Source organism: Ambystoma mexicanum, chromosome 5p (assembly GCF_040938575.1).
Source record: "Ambystoma mexicanum isolate Mex_15411 chromosome 5p, UKY_AmexF1_1, whole genome shotgun sequence".
NCBI classification, from domain to species: domain Eukaryota; kingdom Metazoa; phylum Chordata; class Amphibia; order Caudata; family Ambystomatidae; genus Ambystoma; species Ambystoma mexicanum.
The window spans coordinates 835,096,269-835,118,752 of NC_090930.1; the positions used below are offsets into that span (position 1 = coordinate 835,096,269).

The 22,484-nt window shown below is 47.2% G+C and overlaps 1 pseudogene; it reads right to left on the bottom strand.

Annotated features, from left to right (window-relative positions):
- Positions 1-568: 568 nt before the first annotated feature.
- On the bottom strand, positions 569-1,768 carry LOC138480588 (52 kDa repressor of the inhibitor of the protein kinase-like; annotated as a pseudogene).
- Positions 1,769-22,484: the final 20,716 nt, after the last annotated feature.

Genomic DNA, 22,484 nt, shown 5'->3' on the forward strand with positions numbered 1-22,484 from the left:
TAAGGTACCCTCTGTAAAGGCCATGATTGTCCCTTTCATTTCTTCACAAAAGTGATCCTGGGCCTCATTTGGGACATATACAGAAACCGCTGTTACCATACTACCTCTCACTTCCCCCTTAACCATAATATGTCACCCTTCTGGGTCGGTGCATTGGGATTTCGGTAAGAAATGAGCTTTGGGAGATACCAGGAGTGCAACCCCACGTTTCTTTGCTATGTATGATGCATGAAATGTGTGCTGTATGGCCTTAGCTCTTTCCCCTTAACACAGTGTGTCTCCTGTAAGAATAGGAAGTGTAATTGCAGCCTGTTGAATTCTCTAACCACCATCAAGCTTTTGGTAGGCGAGTTTAACCAGGGCAGGTCTTACACTAGATTGCACCCCAGGTAGAAAGCATCGATGGCGCTCCCCACCCGCGACCCCTAACAAATGACAACCAAAAAATGTGCTACAAGTGTTGTAAATAGGGTACTTCATTAAGAACCAGATAGAAATACAAATGCAATAGAAAATGCATACACTAGACACTAGGTGACAGTCTTAGAATGTTACCTGTATTATGTGTTCAAAAAGTAACTTTTCTTGACTTTGCCCTTGCGAATTGAAGCACAGCGTCGGATAGATCCAGGGATTGGCCAATGTCATTTTCAATTGATAAAATAGCAAGCGATGTTAGTCTTTCATTGGCCATTGTTGATCGAAGGTATGTTTTAATGATCTTCAGTTTGGAGAAGCTGCGCTCACCACTTGTAACTGTGACGGGCAGATTGATCAGAATCTTCAATGATATCCAGACATTTGGGAAAATGTTCTTCAGGTTAGCATCATAGCGTATATTTTCCAATTCAACATGAAGGTCCTTGCCATTGATGTCAGAATATTCACCATGTTTTAGTGTCTGGTGCAGGTTTGTACAATGTTCCAATAGTGTTTTTTTGTCCATAGGAAGCTTGCTAAGGTCATACAGAAAGCCCCAGCATTGTTCATGATCCTTCATTTGTCCAAACCTTTCTTCAATGGAACCATGGGCTGTGTCAACAAGCACCTAACAAAACTCCCTCTTGAACTTTTCTTCTGGGCTTTGGGTCTGTGTTAGATCATCTCTGCCCTCATAATCAAACTGCCTCTTTCTTTGACGAATACGAATCTCCTTGAAGGCAGGCTCAACTCCTAGGTCAGCTGCCATTTCTTTGGCAGCAATGATGGCATTTTCAAATCCATTGCCTCTGTAGGCTACAAAGAACTGAATGCATCCTTTCATCAAAGAAGTAGCGGTCACAATGTCCACTGACTTATTTTGTATTGTCTTGCTCACAATGTTAATCTGAAACAAGATATTGTGCCAAACTACAAGAGAAACCAGAAATTTGAAGTCAGTTATCTGGTTAGCTAGACTTTGGGCCTCATGCCTGACTCCAGCATCAGCTTTGCTTAACTGTGCTAATTCCATTAGTGCGTCATAGATGTCAGTCACTTGGAGCCTTACTGCTTTCACGCTGTCAATGCGACTCTCCCAACGGGTGTTGCTTAGCGGCTTTACAGTGAGATTTCTAACATTATTTGTGAGGACTTTCCACCTAATAGTAGATGCAGAAAAAAGAGTGTATATTCTTTGTAGTAATCCAAAGAGAGTTACTGAATCCAAAAATGACAATGCTGCATCGGATACAACCAGATTTAGGGAATGGCAGCCACAAGGCACAAAAAATGCTCTTGGATTAAGAGCAAGAATTCTAGCCTGAACCCCACTGTGCTTGCCATTCATGTTTGCGCCATTGTGTCAGGACTCGACAGTGGCAACTCTGGCATTCATGGAAGTTTCACACTGTGCACGGTCGTTCCACGGTCCGCGGTATAGTCCTCAACTAATATGGCCGCCCGGGCTATAAAGCTAGTCTCTGCCCACAAAATGGTGCGTTGTATCTGCCTTGGATATCAAGCTCCGTAGCTGACTTCCTTTAGCTACGTTCTCTTTGCCCTCTTGTGAATTTCCTTGTTGTCAGTGACTCCGGGGATTTCCCCTGCTCTATTCCTCCCTCTCGTTCAGCTTTCCTTTCGGCACTCTGCCTTTCAGTATTCCTTCGTACTTACTTACCTGTAGTGTTCTCGCTGTTCTGTGCTTGCGGCTCTGTTTTGACTCCGCCCCTTGCGACGCTTTGCTTTCTACCCTTATCCTTCGGGTTCTACTCTACTACTGCTAAGTCAGAACTGTTCTACTCTCTTCTAGCTTTCCTTTCTCTCCTCCCTTTTACTGTTCCCTGCTCTCGGGCAGACTACTGGTACTACGAGACTTTACCTGCTCTCAGTATACAGCCGAAGGGTTACTAATTGGACTGATACCAGCCCAGCATTGATGCCGCGCCTGAAACCACTGCGTCTCGAGTACATCTGCATGCTGTTCCAACCTCTGAAAGCCCAAGACTCTCCAAGGACTACTCCAGAGTTTTTTGTGCCGTTTCGGCTTTTTCCCTGAAGATTGGGGGTTGGCTCCTCGGAGGCCCCCCGCAACAGGTCCCCATCCCTGTCAGGGTGGCCTCCGGGGGAGCCAGACCCTACTAACATGACAGAAGGTCTAAAGAAAAGTCAATCAAGGTATGATCCAGACTCACAAAGAAGCAGACAGCCACTCTGCAGAGCAGTGAAAACGAAGACCCAGGTGAGGAGTCGGGGGAGGAAGGAGTAAGGCCTGACAGAATACAACGCCTGACCCAACAGATGGCATTCCTGGAACAATATCAAGAGCTAGTAGTGGCTCTACAAGGCCTTACTATTGAAGTTCAATCTCTCAAGACAGAGAACGCTGCACTCCGTCAACAAGTGGTACTACACAGAGATGACCAAGGAGACTTACCTCCCATGCCCTTATCTTTTGGAAAGTATGATGGTTACCCTGGAAGGCTTAAGGAATTCTTAGACGCATGTCAAGTTTATTACGCCTTTCGACCACAAGCCTTTGAAACCGCCAGAACCAAGGTGGGGTTTCTCATATCCAACCTGACTGGAAACGCACTCGCGTGGGCCACACCCTTAGTCTCTAACAATGACCCAGCCTTAAATGATTATGACAGGTTTGTGGACCGGTTGAAGGAAAGGTTTGATCGCCCTGAAGTGCTTTACACCTCGTATGAAGCAATCCTTGATGTTAAACAGGGAACTACAGATGTCCAGACATACATCTCTTGCTTCTTAAGATTGGCAACCAAGGACGACTTGCCGGATTCAGCTAAGCAGACTATATTTTGGAGAGGACTACAGGACGAGATAAAGGACGAGTTAGCCCATGTGGCTCGCCCTGCATCCTTTCAGGACCTCATGACACTATCCTTACAAATTGAGTACCGATTAATGGAACGTCGACAGGAGAGAAGAAGGCCTCGTATATTTACTCCAACCCCTAACCTGACCCCCCTGACATCCAAGAAAGCTCCAACCACCGAAGAACCTATGCAGATAGAAGCTACCAGAGGACCATTAACACCTACAGAAAGAAAGAGGCGTAGAGACTCAGGCCTCTGTTTATACTGTGGCTCTGCACAACATCTTCTCAGGGACTGTCCAGAGGTACCTCTGAGATGGAAGGAAAACTTCAGCCCCCGATCTTATGCAAGGGAGGTCACGGGGGAATCACACACAATCCTTGCAATCTCACAAGAACCATCGCAGCCAGAGAAGACAACAGTCTAATGGTCTTTCGGGTCAAGCTGTGGACCACTGGACCTGATTCCTTTGAAATCTTTGCCATGTTAGACTGCGGAGCAGCAGGGAACTTTATGGACACTAAGTGGGCTCAGGATCACCAAATACCCCTCAGACAAAAGGAAAGGCCCATACCGGTCGAAAGAGTGGACGGTACACCACTGTCTTCAGGTCCCATTCGTACCGAGACATACCCATTACACCTAGACATTAGTGAACACCACGAGCTCATAGAATTCGACTTGATTCGAGCTGCCCATTTCCCATTGGTGCTGGGAATACCATGGCTGAGGAAACACAATCCTCATATCAACTGGACATCAAACTGAGTTAGATTTGACTCACCTTTTTGCAAAGACCACTGCATGTCCATCCCACAGAGTGAAAAAGTGATTACGAAGAGTAAACCATCCGAACATAGAATCATTTCCTTGATTCCTCAGATATACCAGGAATATGCAGAAGTGTTTGAGGATACTATACCCAAGCTCTTACCCCCACATCGAAATGCAGACTGTGCTATAGACCTTCAACCAGGAACTGTAGTTCCCTTCGGCCGGATGTACCCTTTGTCACTGTACGAGAAACAGGCATTACGACAGTACTTGGATGACAATATACAGAATGGACTCATACGAGAATCCAGATCTTCATGGGGTGCGTCTTTGTTTTTCATTTCTAAGAAAGTCTCATTGGAATTGCGTCCTTGTATTGATTATCGTGGACTAAACCAAATCACCATCCGGGATAAGTACCCGATGCCACTTATACGTGATATCCTGGAGGCTGTAAGAGGAGCCTCTTATTTCACTAAGTTGGACCTTAGAGGAGCCTATCATCTCCTTAGAATAAGGAGTGGGGACGAATGGAAGATAGCCTTTCGAACCCCATTTGGGTTATATGAATACAAAGTAATGCCGTTTGGCCTAGTGAATGCCCCATCGATATTCCAAAGGTTCATCGACAAGATCTTTTCCGACATGTTATTTTTATCGGTTGTTATCTATTTGGACGACATACTCATATATTCCCAGGAACTCCAGGAACATCGGAACCTAGTCAAGAGGGTATTACATCATCTTAAATCACATCAACTCCTTGTTAAACCGGAGAAATGTCAGTTCGAAGTAACTTCGGTCTCCTATCTGGGTTGCATCCTCTCGAAGGAATGTATTGAAATGGATCCCAGTAAGGTAATGGTGATCGTAGAGTGGAAGGAACCAAAATGTGTCAAAGACATCCAGATTTTTCTAGGAATAGCAAACTTTTATCGCCAATTCATTCCTACCTTTTCCAAGCTAATGCTACCCATTACAGGGTTACTTAAGAAGGGGGTCACATTTTTATTCGGCCCAGAACAGAAAGAAGCCTTTTCTCTGCTTAAACAACTGTTTACTTCAGCACCCATCTTGGTACAACCAAACCAAGAAAGACCCTTCATCTTGGAGACCGATGCCTCAGGAGGAGCAGTGGGCGCGGTTCTCTTACAAGAAGCTGAAGAGGGATTTACTCATCCGGTGGCCTACTATTCGAAGACCTTGACTAAGAGTGAACGCAACTATTCAGTATTGGAAAGAGAATTGTTGGCCATTAAACTAGCTTGTCAGGAATGGAGACATCACCTCCAGGGGGCGGCACACTGCTTTCTAATCCGAACAGATCACAACAACCTCCAAGTATTACAACAAATGGAATGCTCCAATGCTCGACATGCCAGATGGGCATACTTCTTTTCCCACTTTGATTTCGACATAACCTACATACCGGGTACGGAGAACAAGATGGCAGACGCTCTTTCTCTGAGCCAAGAAGGAGATACAGACCTCGGGAAGGGTCGTGATCTGTTGTTTCCAGGACTAAGAGTGATGGCCAGCGTCATACCTTTTCTTCATGAGCTGGTTGCTCAGTACAAACAACTATCCCACTTCCCGATATCTGTAGTCAAGGGTAGCGACGATCTGTATTATCACGATGCACGACTATATCTTCCATTTACTGAACTCCAAGAACAAGTCCTTTCATGGTGCCATGATTCGCCTCTTTCTGGACATCCAGGGATAAGGAAGACTCATGATCTTATCGACCGTAGATTTTGATGGCCCAACCTACGTCAAGATATAGTGACGTACATGTCTACATGCCCTATCTGCGCTGCAAATAAGTATCCTACAGGCAAGACCCTAGGAAGACTTCAACAACCACCCCTACCAGGTCGTCCTTGGGAACACATTTCCATGGATTTTATAGTAGACCTGCCAACTTCGGATGACAAGACGACCATCATGGTAACTATTGATACATATAGTAAAATGGCTCCTTTCTCTGCCTTACGTCAGCTACCCACTGCTCCGGAAACTGCAGCTGTTTTTCTCAGGGATGTCCTTTGTCTACATGGCCTACCCCGTACTATAGTCTCAGACAGAGGCACCCAATTCACCTCAAGGTTCTGGGCATCACTCTGCCAACAACTAGGGATACACCACGCACTTTCATCTGGCTACCATCCTCAAAGCAACGGTCAGACCGAAAGACTCAATGCAAGTATAGAGCAATATCTACGATGTTTTTGCAGCAACAGACAAGACAGATGGAGTACATTCCTTTCTCAACCGAATTCGCCTACAATAACACCTATCATACTTCAATCAAGATGAGCCCATTTATGTGCATGTATGGCTATCATCCTCAACAGATCCCATGGACGGGAATGCAAACAACAAAGATACCGGCCATAGATAGCATGTTGACTGAACTCAAGGAAGTCCACAAACTAGCCCAAAGAGCCATGGAGAACAGTCGGCAAACACACAAGAGGTGGGCTGACCGTAGCAGACTTGACAATCCTGAATGGAATCCTGGACAGATGGTTTGGTTGTCCACAAGATACCTACCTCGTTGGGTTCACAAAGGCAAATTTGCTCCACGATATTTGGGACCCTTCCCTGTTCTAGCAAGAATCAATCCAGTAGCCTTTAAATTGCGATTACCCAAGAGCCGTCAAAGGATACATCCATTTTTACACACATCCTTACTCAAGGAATGTAAGGAGGATCCCTTTCTACGAAAGACTGAGAAGACCAAGATACCCGTCTGGAAAGGACCTGAGGAGTATGAGGTGGAATACCTGGTGGATTCACGTTACCGAAGAGGCAGTGTCCAATACCTGGTTCATTGGAAGGGCTACCCTGCAGAGGAAAGAACTTGGGAACCCAAACATCACATACATGCTCCTAGACTCTTAAGGAGGTTCCATCAAAAGTACCCGAGGAAACCAGGGGGCTTCCAGTGGGGGAAGGGTCATACTGTCAGGACCCGACCGTGGCAACTCTGGCATTCATGGAAGTTTCACACTGTGCACGGTCGTTCCACGGTCCGCGGTATAGTCCTCAACTAATATGGCTGCCCGGGCTATAAAGCTAGTCTCCGCCCACAAAATGGTGTGTTGTATCTGCCTTGAATATCAAGCTCTGTAGCTGACTTCCTTTAGATACGTTCTCTTTGCCCTCTTGTGAATATCCGTTGTTGTCAGTTAGACCGGGGATTTACCCCGCTCTATTCCTCCCTCTCGTAGAGCTTTCCTTTCGGCACTCTGCCGTTCAGTATTCCTTTGTACTTACTTACCTGTAGCGTTCTTGCTGTTCCGTGCTTGCGGCTCTGTTTTGACTCTGCCCCTTGCGACGCTTTGCTTTCTACCCTTATCCTTCAGGTTTACTCTATTACTGGTAAATCAGAACTGTTCTACTCTCCTCTAGCTTTCCTTTCTCTCCTCCCTTTTACTGTTCCCTGCTCTCGGGCAGACTACTGGTACTACAAGACTTTACCTGCTCTCAGTATACAGCCGAAGGGTTACTAATTGGACTGATACCAGCCCAGCATTGATGCTGCGCCTGAAACCACTGTGTCTCGAATACATCTGCAGGCTGTTCCTACCTTTGAAAGCCCAAGACTCTCCAAGGACTACTCCAGGGTTTTTTGTGCCGTTTTGGCTTTTTCCCTGATGATTGGGGGTTGGCTCCTCGGAGGCCCCCCGCGACAGGTCCCCATCCCTGTCAGGGTGGCATCCGGGGGAGCCAGACCCTACTTGCATGACAGAAGGTCTAAAGAAAAGTCAATCAAGGTATCATCCAGACTCACAAAGAAGCAGACAGCCACTCTGCAGAGTAGTGAAACCGAAGACACAGGTGAGGAGTCGGGGGAGGAAGGAGTAAGGCCTGACACATTGTCATATCCTTGACCACGGCAGTGTTCAAGCATTATGTTATTTTCATTCAGGATATTTATAAACAGTTCAGTTAAGCCTTTTCCAGTAGAGTCGTCCACAGGCTTAATGTAGACAAAGTGTTCCTTTACTTTGATTTGTCCATCACTGTCATCAACAAATCTCACCGTCAGTGACATCTGTTCTATGTGACTAATGTCAGAAGTGCAGTCCATGATAACTGAGTAGAATTTTGCTTTGCCGAGTCGCATCAATATGTTCTCAAGCACCTTACTTGCCATAATGTCAAGCAATTCATTTTGAATTCTTTCGCTGCAGTAATGATCTTTGACTTCTTTACGAACTACTCATTTTAAATGCTTACACATGACATCATCACATTTCCCAAGGGGCTCTACCAAACCTAGGAAATTGCCATTGTGATCAGTTAACAACTTATCTGATGAGCTCCGGAAAGCTAAGTCATTCTTTGTGAGGAAGAGAGTAATAGAGATTAAACGTTGAAGCACATTTCTCCAATGAGCGATTTCTGAATTAAATATCCGCTGGTTTTCGGAATCTATGCACTTGTTCTGTCTGAGTCTAGACCCTGCTTCTGTCCATTTTGAGTATGCGATAAAATGAGCATTTGACACTTCATGATTCTTTAGAGCATCAGCAATGTTATGCCAACAGTTGTAACCAGAAAGTGCAAGCATTGATTTCAAAGCCCTATCAAATATTTTAAAAAAAGGCAGAATATTTTATCAACTGATTTTGAGTAAATGTATCATCTCACCGCTGTCATGCATTCTTTGACAGTGTAATAACGAAAAGCGTCACTTCTGTTTATTCACTGGGAATCTCATGGCTTTGATTTTACTTGGTCCATTCAAAATGATCCGGTCTATATCAGCAGAACGTAGGACCTCTGGCCACAAAGCAGGATCTGATGTATCAAAGCTTGATGTATAATTTGCTTTACTGCTGGTTCCTTCTCCAGGTGAGTTGGACTCTTTTTCAGAGTCCCTTTCATTTTCATATGGCATAGATTCTTCTTCTGCATTTTCCTTCCTTTCAGGTGAGCCACATACCTCATTATTCTGACTCAAGATGCATGGTAAATCTGATGATCTGCATCATTTCCAGGCTGTGCACTGCTCACTATTTGCACTGTATTGTCCTCATTATTCTGACTTAAGCTGCATGGTAAATCTGATGATTCTGCATCATTTCCAGGCTGCACACCGTTCAATATTTGCACTGTATTGTCCTCATTATTCCGACTCAAGCTGCATGGTAAATCTGATGATTCTGCATCATTTCCAGGCTGCGCACTGCTCACTGTTTGCATTGTATTGTTCTCATTATTCTGACTCAAGCTGCATGGTGAATCTGATGATTCTGCATCATTTCCAGGCTGCGCACTGCTCACTATTTGCACTGTATTGACAGTATTGTCCTCTGACTGACCCAAAAATGTTTTCATCAATTTTGCAGATTTCTGCAAATCAGATTCAAATTGATCACGTTGCTTCCGATTCTGAGCTCCTGACAGTTTCTTTGGAGGCATCTTCTATACTCTCTCTCTCCTTAAATTAAACAAGACACCATTATTTTAACTTTTCAGTGTCTTGATAAATATGGATTCATAAACAAAACAGTACTCAGCTAGGCATCGTGAAAGGTTCCCTACCCAGCCATCAAACATTGCAGTAGTCTATCATTGGTGAAACTGAGATTGTGAATTTTTGGCTAATGGCTTAGTAAGTGATGTGCCAATTAAATGGCAGAAACAACTCAAATGAGCACAGGCCGGGCCAGTCTTCTTTACCTTGTGTTATGACACATTCGATATACATGTCCCGACATTACCACAGAGAATGGGTAACACTGAGGGGGTCATTACGACCCGGGCGCAAAGGGATACCGGGCACCGGTAAGGACACTGGTGCCGGTAATCCCTTTGTGCCCTATTCCGAGGTCCCTTTGCGGTTCCTTCCTTAATGCCTGGTTTTAGCAGGCGTTAAGGACGGGACCCGCAAAGGGGTACCGGGGGAATGGGGAATGGCATTTCAAATGGGGACTTACCGGCCCCGCAAAGGGCAGAATGGACCGGTAACTCCCCATACCACTACGTCGTGGCGGTACCGGTATTGGTGCTAGTCATGGTGCCAATAGCGCCATGACTAGCACCAACCTCGGAATGAGGGCCTGACTGTCCCTGAACTTCAGTAGGGGCAGGAAAGTGAACATCCCCTCTCCAAAAACCAATCAGGACTGACTGAAAGGAATACTTTGATATGTAGAATCTGGCTTTTCTATCCTGGGGTCCCATCATTTCCAAGTGTCCCAATACGCTCAGTCGTCTTCTTAGGCTTCTACCCAAGAGGAACATGAGCACACTCTTTTTGCTTAACACATTTCAATATGTAATGCATGGATCTGTTGCGTTGCACTTCTTAAGTAATTTCTATACAACTGAGTATTCTTAAAAGCCAATCCTAAGCTCACATTTCTAATAATTAGACATGAGACCATATTTGCTTACCTGAGTTACAGACTGGTCTCAAATGCCAGCTTCATCAGAAAGTGTGTGATCCTGGACACATGATTTTATCTCACTGTGGCTTATCTGAAAAAATTCGAAGAGCCTAGAAGTTATTCAAACCATACTATAGCATACATGCCAGCAACACACAGACTTACCTTATTGATCGTCAGAGAAGCAGAAGCACTTGGCACCCGTGGGCTGCACAGACCGGTCACAGTGCCCCAGTTAGCAGGCTCTGGCTCACTGGGTCTGGCTGCGGCTGGGCCTTCTGATTCGTTCACGATTCGACACAATTTTGGACTGACAAAGACTAGTCTCGGGACAGCAGGTCAAGAAGGCCAGGCTGCCCATGCCCAGCAGCTCTCCTCCAAGCTGAGTGAATAAACCCTACTCAGCAGGGGTCAAGTCCTAAAAATCAAAGTGAGGGGACTCATAAACAAATGCAATGGGATGTGACTTTGCCAGAAATTAGCATAGCAAGGTGAAATAAGCACACTACACCAGCTGCACACATTGTACAACACTCTCTTTCTCTACTGACTTGAACTATGGTCCCGAGGGCATTCAACCTACCAGCGCTTTGAGATCATACCAATGATACATAAGGCGCTACACAAATGGCAAGTAATATAACATAACATAATATTTTGTTAAATTGGCTTTGCATAACCACCCAAATTGCACAGGACGAATGGCATTTGACTTTTCATAAAATCAACACACACAAAACCAATAGAGGACATTTTCTTCTAATAGTGTTTTTGAAAACATTAAAAGGTGTGCCTGTTTTAAGAACCAATACAAATGTTTTCCTGGGACCTTGCAGTACCGAAATGGGACATTTCACCTTTAGCTGTTTGTTATTTTTCATCAGGTTATATAATGCAGTGTGGTGAAGTGTCCGGCCTCCAAACCTGATGACGGCCGCATTCACGCATATCAGTACACTTGGAGTGATATGCGTGATTGCGGCCGTCAGACTCTCAGGCATGTTGTTCCATTAATACAGCACCCGGGCCGAGCCACGAGACACACGACACGGCCCGGGTGCTGCATTAATGGAACAACAGGACCCGGGCCGTGTGTCTCGGACATTCCTAATGGCAAAAGAGGTGCTCTTTGGGCCACGTTTGGGTCTTAATGACATGCAATGCGACCAGGTTCTTTTTTACACTGATCTATACAAAAGGGATGGCCTTACTTATCATTACATAGTTTGCATAAACAGTAAGGCTCTCGCTATTATGACGATACCAGGAATCTCAGTATATTCCAGGAAGCGCAATGTACATGTGCTGCATTGCACGGTGCACAATTAAGGACTGTCTCCCCACTCCCTTAACATAAACAACTGACTGAAAATGTGTAAAAATCAAAGCTATTCCCGTGTAAAATGATTGAAGGAGAATCCATTTTAGGAAGCACCCACACGAATCTCAAATAAGGATTATTGTTCCATGTATAGTACTGGCAACTCTCTTAAATCGATGTGCCACCCTGAGGATGCATCTGTGGACACTTTGGGCAAAGTTGAGAATCAAAGGTGTATTTCGGATGTGTTTCCCTACAGCCTTTCTGTTTTTCCTGCACACAGAAAGGCACATATTAGTGCTTAAACCACTTTGCAACTCAGATGTATACAGTAGTATATTCCAGTACAATTCATTTGTAGAGCATGGCATTACAATTAGGGTGGCCCCGTCCTCTCCAAAGCACAAATTGTGCACAGTTCTGAAGGTTTTGATACGACGAAGACAGTCTTAAAACGCATGTAAAAAATAATAAGAAAACGTGAATTTTGCTGTTTTGACATGCCGCCACATAAGGCCACATCCCAGCATACCGGCGGCTCGGCCCGGGAGCTGCATTAATGGAACACCACGCCTGATAGTCTGACGGCCGCAATCACGCATATCACTTCAAGTGCACGCTTGAAGTGATTTGTTATGTTATGTTATTTTGCATTTGTATAGCGCCTTATGTATCATTGGTAGGATCTCAAAGTGCTGGTAGGTTGAACGCCCTTGGGAACCGCAGTTCAAGTCAGTTGAGAGAGAGAGTCGTAAAGTGCGTGGGCGCACCAGGTATGTGTGCAGCTGGCGTGGTTATTGCATAATAACTGCTTCTTAGCGGTAGATGTGGTGCTGAGGAGATCAGTTGAATGTGTTCAGTCTGTAGGGTTGACATCCAGACTGCGTTATGGCTGCGTTAGGCCTGAGGAGATGACTAAGCTAGCCGGTGTGTGCTAGCTACCTGTGTTTTATTAGGATGATGGGTGGTTTGATGGGTCATGTTAGTATGAGAACCGCTTTACCGAATGTGTCATAGTACTGCTGTGTTCTAGTTGAATGGTGGTGTATAGGAGATAGTAAGCGTAGTAGTGTGATTTTGTGGTAATCAGTAAGTGTATGCGATCAGGGACAATCAATGATGTTGGGAATACTTTCTAAATGTAACTTTTAACACAGTGACGCTATTAGGGCACATTCAATGCTGTTGGTAATACTATCTTAATTCAACTCTAATACAGTGACTCTATTAGGAGATGCTTCTAGGTTCAACTTTAACACAGTGATGCTATTGGGGCACACTCAATAATGTTGGGAATACCGCCTAGATTCAACATTAGCACAGAGATGCTATTAGGGCACGCTTTCTAAGTTCTGCTTTAACACAGTGAAGTTAATAGGACACACCTTCTAAGTTCAACTTTAACACAGAGACGGTATTAGTGCACACTTTCTAAGTTCAACTTTAACACAGTGACGCTATTAGGGCACACTTTCTAGATTCCACATCAACACAGTGACGCTATTGGGGCACACTTACTAAGTTCAACTTTAACACAGTGACGCCACTAGGGCACACTTTCTAGATTGAACTTTAACATAGTGACGCTATTGGGGCACACTTTCTAAGTTCAACTTTAAACACAGTGACGCCACTAGGGTACAATTTCTAAGTTTAACTTTAACACAGTGCCGCTTTTAGGCACACTTTCTAAATTCAAACTTTAACACAGTGACGCTAGTAGACACACCTTCTAGATTTATCTTTAGCGCAGTGATGGTATTGGGCACTCTTTCCAAATTCAACTATAGTATAGTGCCTATGTGTCGCTCTGTTCCCTGCCATCCTGTTCACGTGCCTGGTCTCGGGTGCTTTAAAGATAACCATCATATCACATCAATACGCTTACTCTACTATACATCATCATTCAACTAGAACACAGCTATACCCCGGATTAATTCGGCCTAGCTGTTCACATACGAATACGACCCCATGAACCCCTCATCACCCTAATAAAATGTTCCGGCCTAGTTGCTCACATATGCGTTCCTCAGGCCTAACACAGCCAGAGCCAAATCTGGGTGTCCATCCACCAGACTGCACACATCCAACTGATATCTCCAGCACCACACCAAACGATAGGATGTAGCTACCACCCGGCAATTACATCAGCTGCAGATATCTGGTGCACCCATGCACCATACAACGCGATCTCTCTCTGACCAGAACTGCGGTTCCCGATGGCATTCAACCTACCAGCGCTTTGAGGTCATACCAATGCTATACAGAGCGCTATATAAATGCCAAGTAACATAACATTGACTACGGTCACCGAGGGCGTTCCAACCACAAAGCACAGAGTATAACCAAATACAATACTTTCAAACGGACATAACGCATTTATCAAAGACACCCCCCCCCCACATTTCCATAGAAACATCAGCATCGAAACATTCAGGATGCCTACAAAATCTGATTCTACTCTGTTCAAGGGTTGGACTTTCCGGGACCCTAAATACCTCCCTGCTTAAGTCCTCCAGTCCTCTCTAGGTCCAACTCTGCAGAGCGGATGTTTTTCTTCCAAGCAGATTGTGTGTGTGTGTGTGTGTGTGTGGCAGGAGCCTCCCTGCCCATCTGTCTTGATCCGGCTCTCCAAGTTCTGGATGCTCCTAAAGACCTTCCTAGTCTCCTCCTGCTGCTACATCTGGATGCATGTGTCCCATATGAATCTCACCAGGTTCCGGTCATCCCTCGTCCAGTGTCCCCTACTCACCGCTTCATACCAGGCTGCCCAGTCACATTATCACTCTACCCCTGGCACTAGCCCTCATGGGAACACCTTCGCACTTGCGCAGCCCCCTTGGCTCCCTACCCCTATACTATCCCTTTTCCCTGCCCTTCTTCCCGATACCGCACTTGCCCGCTCTGAATGTCACAAGGCATAGGACAGTTGCTTTCCACCTATGCCCACCGCCTTGTGGCTACTGGAAACACTTCCTACTGTATAGGCGCCATACAAATGTCCAATAAATAAATAAAAGCTTGGTTTTGGTCATGCCCCTTACCATCCAAAGTGACAGACATGAGCAAACTGGGATGAAAGGCAAAGAGTATTGGCAAAGCCAACTGTTTTGGCATTGGTGAGGCACTGCTGCAGCGGTATGAACTAGACATCAATGGTGTTTAATACTGGCACTAAAGCCAAGAGTTGGTTTTGCCAATGCTGGTTTTTAACAGGCCTTCAGTGAACGACATGCATAGCGCTTCCAAAGAGTGGCCGTTTAGTATTGAACTCAGTTGACTGCTTTGAAAAAATACCAGCAGGCACTTAAAGCACAAAGTCTGATAATGATCAAGTTAGCTCAAAGAGATCCCAGGATTGTGCTTTGGGATGGGAGGAGCAGGAAGTGGGTGGGAATGGCCATAGGGATTAGCATGGCCAGTCAACGGGATGGTTCCAACACTGACAAGATGTGTGCCCCTCCCTGTATGCCATTTCTCCATGCTGTACTTGAACGCAATAGGCTTGGCTTATAGGTGGCGTAATGGCCAAAACTAAAAAAGGGAGGAGGGGGCGAATATAGCAGGAGGACTGTGCCTCAGCACATGCAGACCCATTTTAATTAAACGCTTTCTGGGTGAGGGCTTTACAAAGCCTTCACAAGGTTTTTCATTGCGGCCGTCAGACTGTCAGGCATGTTGTTCCATTAATACAGCACCCGGGTGGCAAGGACCTGCTGGTGAGTGATGGTGACATAGGACAGTCTTGGCCTGCACACCCTTGGTGTTTAGGGCCTTCAATCTCTCCTACCCGTCCTCTTGTCCTTGTGCTGCTGTTATGTGGGCTGGGGTACAGGCTGATGGGCTGCCTCAGGTGGTGGCTGCAGTGCCTGGGTTCAGTGCTAGAGTGCAGGCTGGTGGGCTTTTAGGTGTGGGTATTTGGGGTGCAGGTTTATGGGTACTGACTGCCTGGCATTAGGGCTGGGGTGCAGGCTTGTGAACTTTTGCAGGTAGGGGAGAGGGTACAGGTCGATGGACTACCTGGGGCAGAGACTGCGGTGCAGGTTGATATACTGCACGGGGTGTGGGATGCTGCTACTGGGTCAGCTGTGCCTGGACGAGGGCTCTTCCTAGCGGTCTCAGTTGGAGGGATATACATGCTCCTCCTGTCTTGGCACTTAAAAAATGGTACTATATTTGAACTGTTGTTTATGTGCTGGTCAGCTGGCCTAATTTGTTCCGTGTGTTCCTGGTTCTGGGTGCTGACATTGCTTATTTTTGCAAATTTGACCCTCCTGTGTTGTAATCTGCTTCAATGTTATGAGTATCTCCTGCTCTGAGCAGGTTGTATTTTTTTAAGAAGAAGTTGGTGCTAGTACAGTTGTACTATTGCAGTATTACAGCAAAAGGTGTTTTTCAAAAGGCATACAAGTATGGTGGTAACTAAGGTCGCTTGTTTCGCTGCCTTACACGGATGGTGTTAACAACTGTTTTTCTAGACTTGGGGCCTAATTCTCAGAAGCGTTTTATAATGGCAAAACCCCACTGGAAAACGCTCTGTGAATTAGGCCATTAATCTGCAGGACTTGGGGGCATTTGAAGGAGAATCTGGCGGGCATAAAAGATAAAATCCTTATGCCTTACTTTTACGCCACGCTTTCCCGCACCGGGGACTTGGAAAATCACTCTGTTTAAGGAATAAAGAGATGTTCATGAGCCGCTGTGCAATATCAGTTACTGCAATAGACACACTTCTTTTTGCTAAGAGTTTCTGCTTAAACAGGGCAGTTTTTTTTTTTAGATTCCTTTCTTTGTCAGACAAGGTGAGAGAAAAAGGAGAAACAATCATTTAGTTGCAGAATTATAGCATTCTGCATGCTAATTACCGGCGCGTCCTCAGCATTGGACCATCCCATTAACAGTTGTTAATGAATGCTTCCAGGATTCTGGACAGATATTGAATTAGCATATTGTTCTCCGACTGTAGCAGAAATAGATCCAGAAATGTGTGATTTCTTTTAACCTTGATGCAGCAACAATCGTACTGACTGCCCGTGGCTGGAACATTTAGCATATCGAGCCGCATTTCATGGCCCCCGGCGCCCCCCATGGCCGAGCCACGAGACACACGACATGGCCCGCCCCGAGTGCTGCATTAATGGAACACACGACATGGCTCGGCCCGGGTCGGGTGTTAATGGAACAGCATGCCTGAGAGTCTGACGGCCGCGCATATCACTTGAAGTGCACACTTGAAGTGATATGCGTGATGGCGGCCGTCAGACTCTCACGTGCATGTTGTTCCATTAATGCAGCACGGCACCCAGGCCGTCAGTTTGTCTCGTGGCTCGGCCCGGGTGCTGTATTAATGGAACAACAACATGCCTGATAATACAGCACCCGGGCCGTGCGCAGCGCCGCCGCCACATGTTGCATATTAATGCAGCTAAAAAATGTATTATAGTGCGACGCACGCCCCAACTCCCCAAGCCCCCAACACAGTAGTACAGTACTGTATTTACCTGATAGTGATGCAGCATGTCATGTGCATCCACACTTGCTCGCTCCTGTTTTCGGTGGGGCCGCAGGGGCTGACAACAACGCCAGGCAGCCTGAGCCAGCCAGCCCCAAGCTATCAGTGCGCAGACGCGCACATAGCCTGAGGGGCACACACTGCACGTGCGCCCATGGCATGGGCCTGGCTGGCGGCCTTGCGCCAGCGCCAACGGGGCCCTGGGGGGAAGTTTAAAAGCAACAAACAAATGTTGCTGCTAAATGCTAGTTGCATATTTATGAGTCAATTGCAGTGCACTTTGCTGCTGACCTGAGGGCAAAGGCCAGCAGTGATCACTGCTCACTTAATAACACATCAAAATAAATCAGGACTCAGAGAGAGCACCGCTGTGCGGCGCCCCCTAGAGGCTGACTGACACCAGGCAGCCGCCTGAGCTGCCTGACACAAAGACCGGCCCTGAGTTTAACCCAAGCACATTTAATGACCCCAAAGTCAGTGTGTGGATCGAGTCATCCCTCAGGGAGATGAGAACCTCCTAAGGCTCCACATAGGGAGCGCATAATATCCATCTCCCCGTCTTGTCTCCATGAACATTGGTTACATTTAAAAAGACCTGTACCCTTGAAACGACATCTAGGGCTTGGTAGTAGAAAAACACAATCAGTAAGAACTAACTAAAACAGAACTTCCCACCCGCCAACTTCCCCATCCTTGAGCGCCTGGCCTTGCAGCGACGCAGGAATTGTCGCTAGGCCAGACCACCTGTGTCTACCCCCTCCGGGCTTCCAAACTCCACATTAAAATCATTGAGAGCCCCCCCACAACTTAATACAGTAGGTATTATAAGTCCCCTCCTCACATCCCGGCCGAGGCCAGAAATGGAGAGGGAAAAAGAAAGAGAAACATCATCATCTCTTCAGCAAGAAAAGCTTGAATGAACAAGAGCCCAAGGACCCCACAAAGGCTATCATATTATCCAGATCAAGGTCGGATTCTTCCAACCCTGCAAGGTAAGTCAGGCCGCTGCGGGGACCTCGTCAGTCCTGAGATACTCTGTGTATATTGTTCTTCGTGACCAGGGCATATTTGTAGCCTTCAAGTTCAAAAGAAAGCGAGAAGGGATATCCCCACCCATACCGCATCCCCTTGGATTGTAGCATTTTTGTCAGGGGGGCGCAAAGTCAGTGCCTTGCCAGGGTAAGGGCTGAGAAATACTAGTCAATTGAGATTTGCACATTTTCCCAGCTGATCGGGCTCATTATCTGTGCGGCAAAGTAGGGAAACCTCACTAGGACAGATCTGGGACCCTTGCTGGAAGCACCTGCCCTGTGCGCTCTGTCGATCGTTGGTTCATTGGTATTGGCCTTGTCAAAAAGTGTCCTAATTACAGCATTGACAGCTTTGATGATATCCGACTGCGTCTCGCACTCTCTCTCCGGGAAGCCCAGGAATCGCAGGTTACAACAGCGCTCCCTATTTTCTAAACCGTCAAGCTTTAGAGTGCACTTCTCTTCTCTCCTTTCCAATTCAGCCAGACACATATCAAACTGGGTCTCAAGTAGGTCAATTGATGCAGTGTTTGCTTCCAGAGCCTGAACCCGGCCATCCATGGTATCCACTTTTTTATCTAGGGTTTCTAGCCTTTTACCAATGTCCACTCTAAAGCCATGAATTTCCTCCAGCAAGGCTGTCATGCCCTTGGTGGCTGAGTTAGCATCCACTGGCTCTAGCTGTGTTGGGGCCGACATGCTGGAGACAGAGGGTGACAGGTTGGCGTATGTTGGAACTTCTGGAGGGATTCAGCCCAGTTCATGAAGACACCAGTGGCACAGGATCTCAATCCGGGTAGCTTATGGGGTGCAGCCGGATGAGGGCGCTATGAACCACTAGTGTATGCGATAGAGGTGTGGTGAGGGGCCCAAAAGTGCGGTTACACAACAGATGTAACTAGGACCAGGAGTCAAATGGGCAAGTCACTTCTGGGGTCCTTTGCCCGTGTGCGGCGTAACAATTAGCTTCCATCTCTTAGGACCCTCAGACTGGGGAAGCACACAGAGATCACACCGCCTCCAACCTCAAATGTTTGTGTAGGGGTATAGCTGCCTTATGAAGTTTTGCCAGAGGGTCTGGCGGCGGATAGGTGGATAGAGAGGGCCAGATTTGTGAGATTGGGGAGCTAGAACCAGTGGATTGAGGCGTGAGTGGAAAGCTGTACAGGCCAAATGCGAGGGTGGTGGAGCGGGCTCCTCAGAGCATAGGGTTTGTGCTCCAAATGTTTGCTAGGCACTGGATGGCCCCAGAGCAGGTAGCGAGACACACGTGCGTTGTTGGGGGCACTAAGTCTCTGTGTTTTGTCCTCCCGGTGGTAAGGGGCGCAGGTCAATGCCGGAGTTGTCTCCACCCCACTCCAAGAATGTCCCGGGAGCAGGGCAAGGCGCTTCACAAAAAGCGAGGAGTAGATGCCTGGCCCTGGGACCCTCCCTACCCTGAAGGCTGTTGGTGCGAGGCAGGCTGGAGGAGCTCCTCTGGGCGGTGAAGGGTGGGGGGGGGCCCAGAGCACTAACCTTGCGTCCAGCAGGGGCTCGCCGCCCTCCGATGCGGCGTCTCTCTCCTCTTGCTGCAGAGCTCTCCAGGTCTAGGGCCGGGGCCTGCGGCAGCGACCAGGGCTCACTCCCCTTGGGGGAGACACCATCCGCTGCAGGGGCACTCAGGGCCAGCGGAGGTCGGCCGGTGGAGCTCCCCCCAGCTGGGCAACAGTCCATGCGAGCCTCCGGTGGCAGTGGGGGCCCTCAGTGGTGGAGTCACAGGTCAACAGAGCACCGCATGCCATCATTGCCCCACTGGCCCCAGACGTCTCTGGCTCCGAGCTGCAGGCCAGGTCCTCACGGGCAGACAGGGGGTGGGTTACCTTACAGCAGAACAAATGTCCGGGCAATCTCGCCCACAGCTCACCCAGTGCAACGCCACAAGTGCGGAGGGACACGGAGCAGAGCACAAGCACTGGCAGCCCCGCCTCACTCGGCGTCTTCCTCTCCAGGTCCGCCGGGGCAAAGTAGAGTGCAAACTCGGCAGAGAGGGGTGGTCAGGGCAGGCGGATGACCCCTCAGTCCTCGGCAGGGGAGCAAGCTGGTCAAAGGCCGCAGTTCCTTCCCCCTCCACAGCGTTTGCTTGGCAGCCGTGGAGCCGCAGACGGGGGAAGGGGCACACACTCCCTCTCCGTAGTCAACAGGCTCGGATCTCTGGTCACAGGCCACCTCGGAAGACCAGTGTCCTTCTCATCCAGAGCTCGGGGGGTTCATAAAGCCTCTAGGGGGGGTCAGACCTTCTCTCCTGAGGGGTTGGGGGGCTCAAATCCCTTTTTACACACCCTTAGGAGGAGACCAACAGAGATGCATTAAAACATCTTGGCGCTCCCTCCCCAATTTTGATATAATAAGGATTGGTTGAGCCTTATAACTATTAGAAAATCATTTTATGGCCCCTATTGCTTTGGCCATCTTGGATGCCTGTTTCCTTCTATGTGCCTCCACTTTAAGGGTACCAGAAAAAGTAATTCTTGGATAATTGTATGGATCTGAAGACGATTACTATTAACGAGAAAATACTGGCCCTTTCACTTTGGACTTTTACCTATCGAGTTAGCTATTAAGACCGTAGATTTAAAAATATTAATCTGTACGTCTAACCCATTAATACATTTCACAAAGGCATCTAAGAGCTGCAGAGTCCTTGCCAATAGAACCGTGTCATCCGCATATGCTAGGAATGGGATATAACATGGTCCAAAATGCAGCACATGGCATTGGTTTTTGATAAAACATTTGTAAGGCTGTTTGTATATAACAAAAACAATAAAGGACACACCCCTGGTGTACTCCAGACTCCAAAGGAAACCATGGAGTGCAATTCCTATTAATGCCTGGGCAGTGTGAGAAACCTGAGGGTATTCTCCCGAGTAAGCCTTGGGAATGCCTTATTCAGGTGGCCAGGGGAGGGCTTGCAATCTCAGATCACAACCCTGGGGTGGACGAGCGAGGGAGGATCACCTGGGTAGGGGAACCCATGGTTATGCTTGGGAAAATGCCCCAGGTGAGATACAGTACTACATCGCGGAAGGCGGAGAGGAGGACAAAGCCCCTGAGATTTTCTTTGGGTATTTCACATCTACCTCCCTTCCACCTGAAGAAGCTCCCTTAATAAAATCCAACCACCCCTACACCTCTGGTAAACCAACTAGAACCACAGACCACATTAGACTCAAAACCCCCATCTCAGAGAATCCCTGTTTTCTGATTTTCTACCCGAATACTCCCAACCCTTCTTCCTCTCGTCCCTCTGATTATTCTTTCCTGAAACCCCAGTATACTGAATTAACAACACACTACCAGTCCCATAATCCCCCCTGTCCAGGTCACGATAAAAACTCTGGTCATTTTCGTTCATTCCACAAACCCTATCCATCTCATCCTTCCGAGTTAACCAACCAACACCCGTCTTATAATACCTTTATCCCATTTTACCATGTAGGATAGTCAGATACTCTACCCTCCCCCTTATCCGACATGAGCACTTTCATACACCACGAAAGACCACTGACCAATTCTAAAGCAGTTTACCTGACTTGTCCCAACCCAAGGGCCAGGCAGAGTCAGGCAATTGACCCGAAACATACACACCTGACGGCCCTTTCATTTCCCCAGAGGGATAAAAGGTGAAGCAAAAGAGCACAAGACAGGCAAGGTAGACCGCAGGACATGAGAGCTAACTCAGCACAGCAGTTCAAAAGGAGGCGAAAGACGGCACATATCGAAGGGGTAACAGGGAGAGAAGCAACCTTGCCCTTTCTGACCAAGTCCTGTGAAACCTCTGCAGATGGGAACCTAAGACTGAGAACAATAGCCAGCGTGCGCTGCAACAGATGTCAACGGTACACAAGACTCTCCTCCTCTGATTACCAAGCCGGGGAGAGACGCTTGTCTCTGAGGTACCAACCTTGACTCCAAAGAGAAGGAAAGCCAGGTGGTCCTCACAGTCTGTGAGTGGAGGGGAGAGTCGATAAGAAAGCGAACTGTGTTGAACCGAGAGTAGCAAGTGGCTAATTTGAACTTTGAAAGGTTTAAAGGAACTATTGAGAAAAGAGGGGGAAAACCAGCAACAAAGCAGTCCGGCATGACGAAGGTGCTTACACAGGAAATTCTGTGCGAATACCCGATGGTAAGAGACTACCG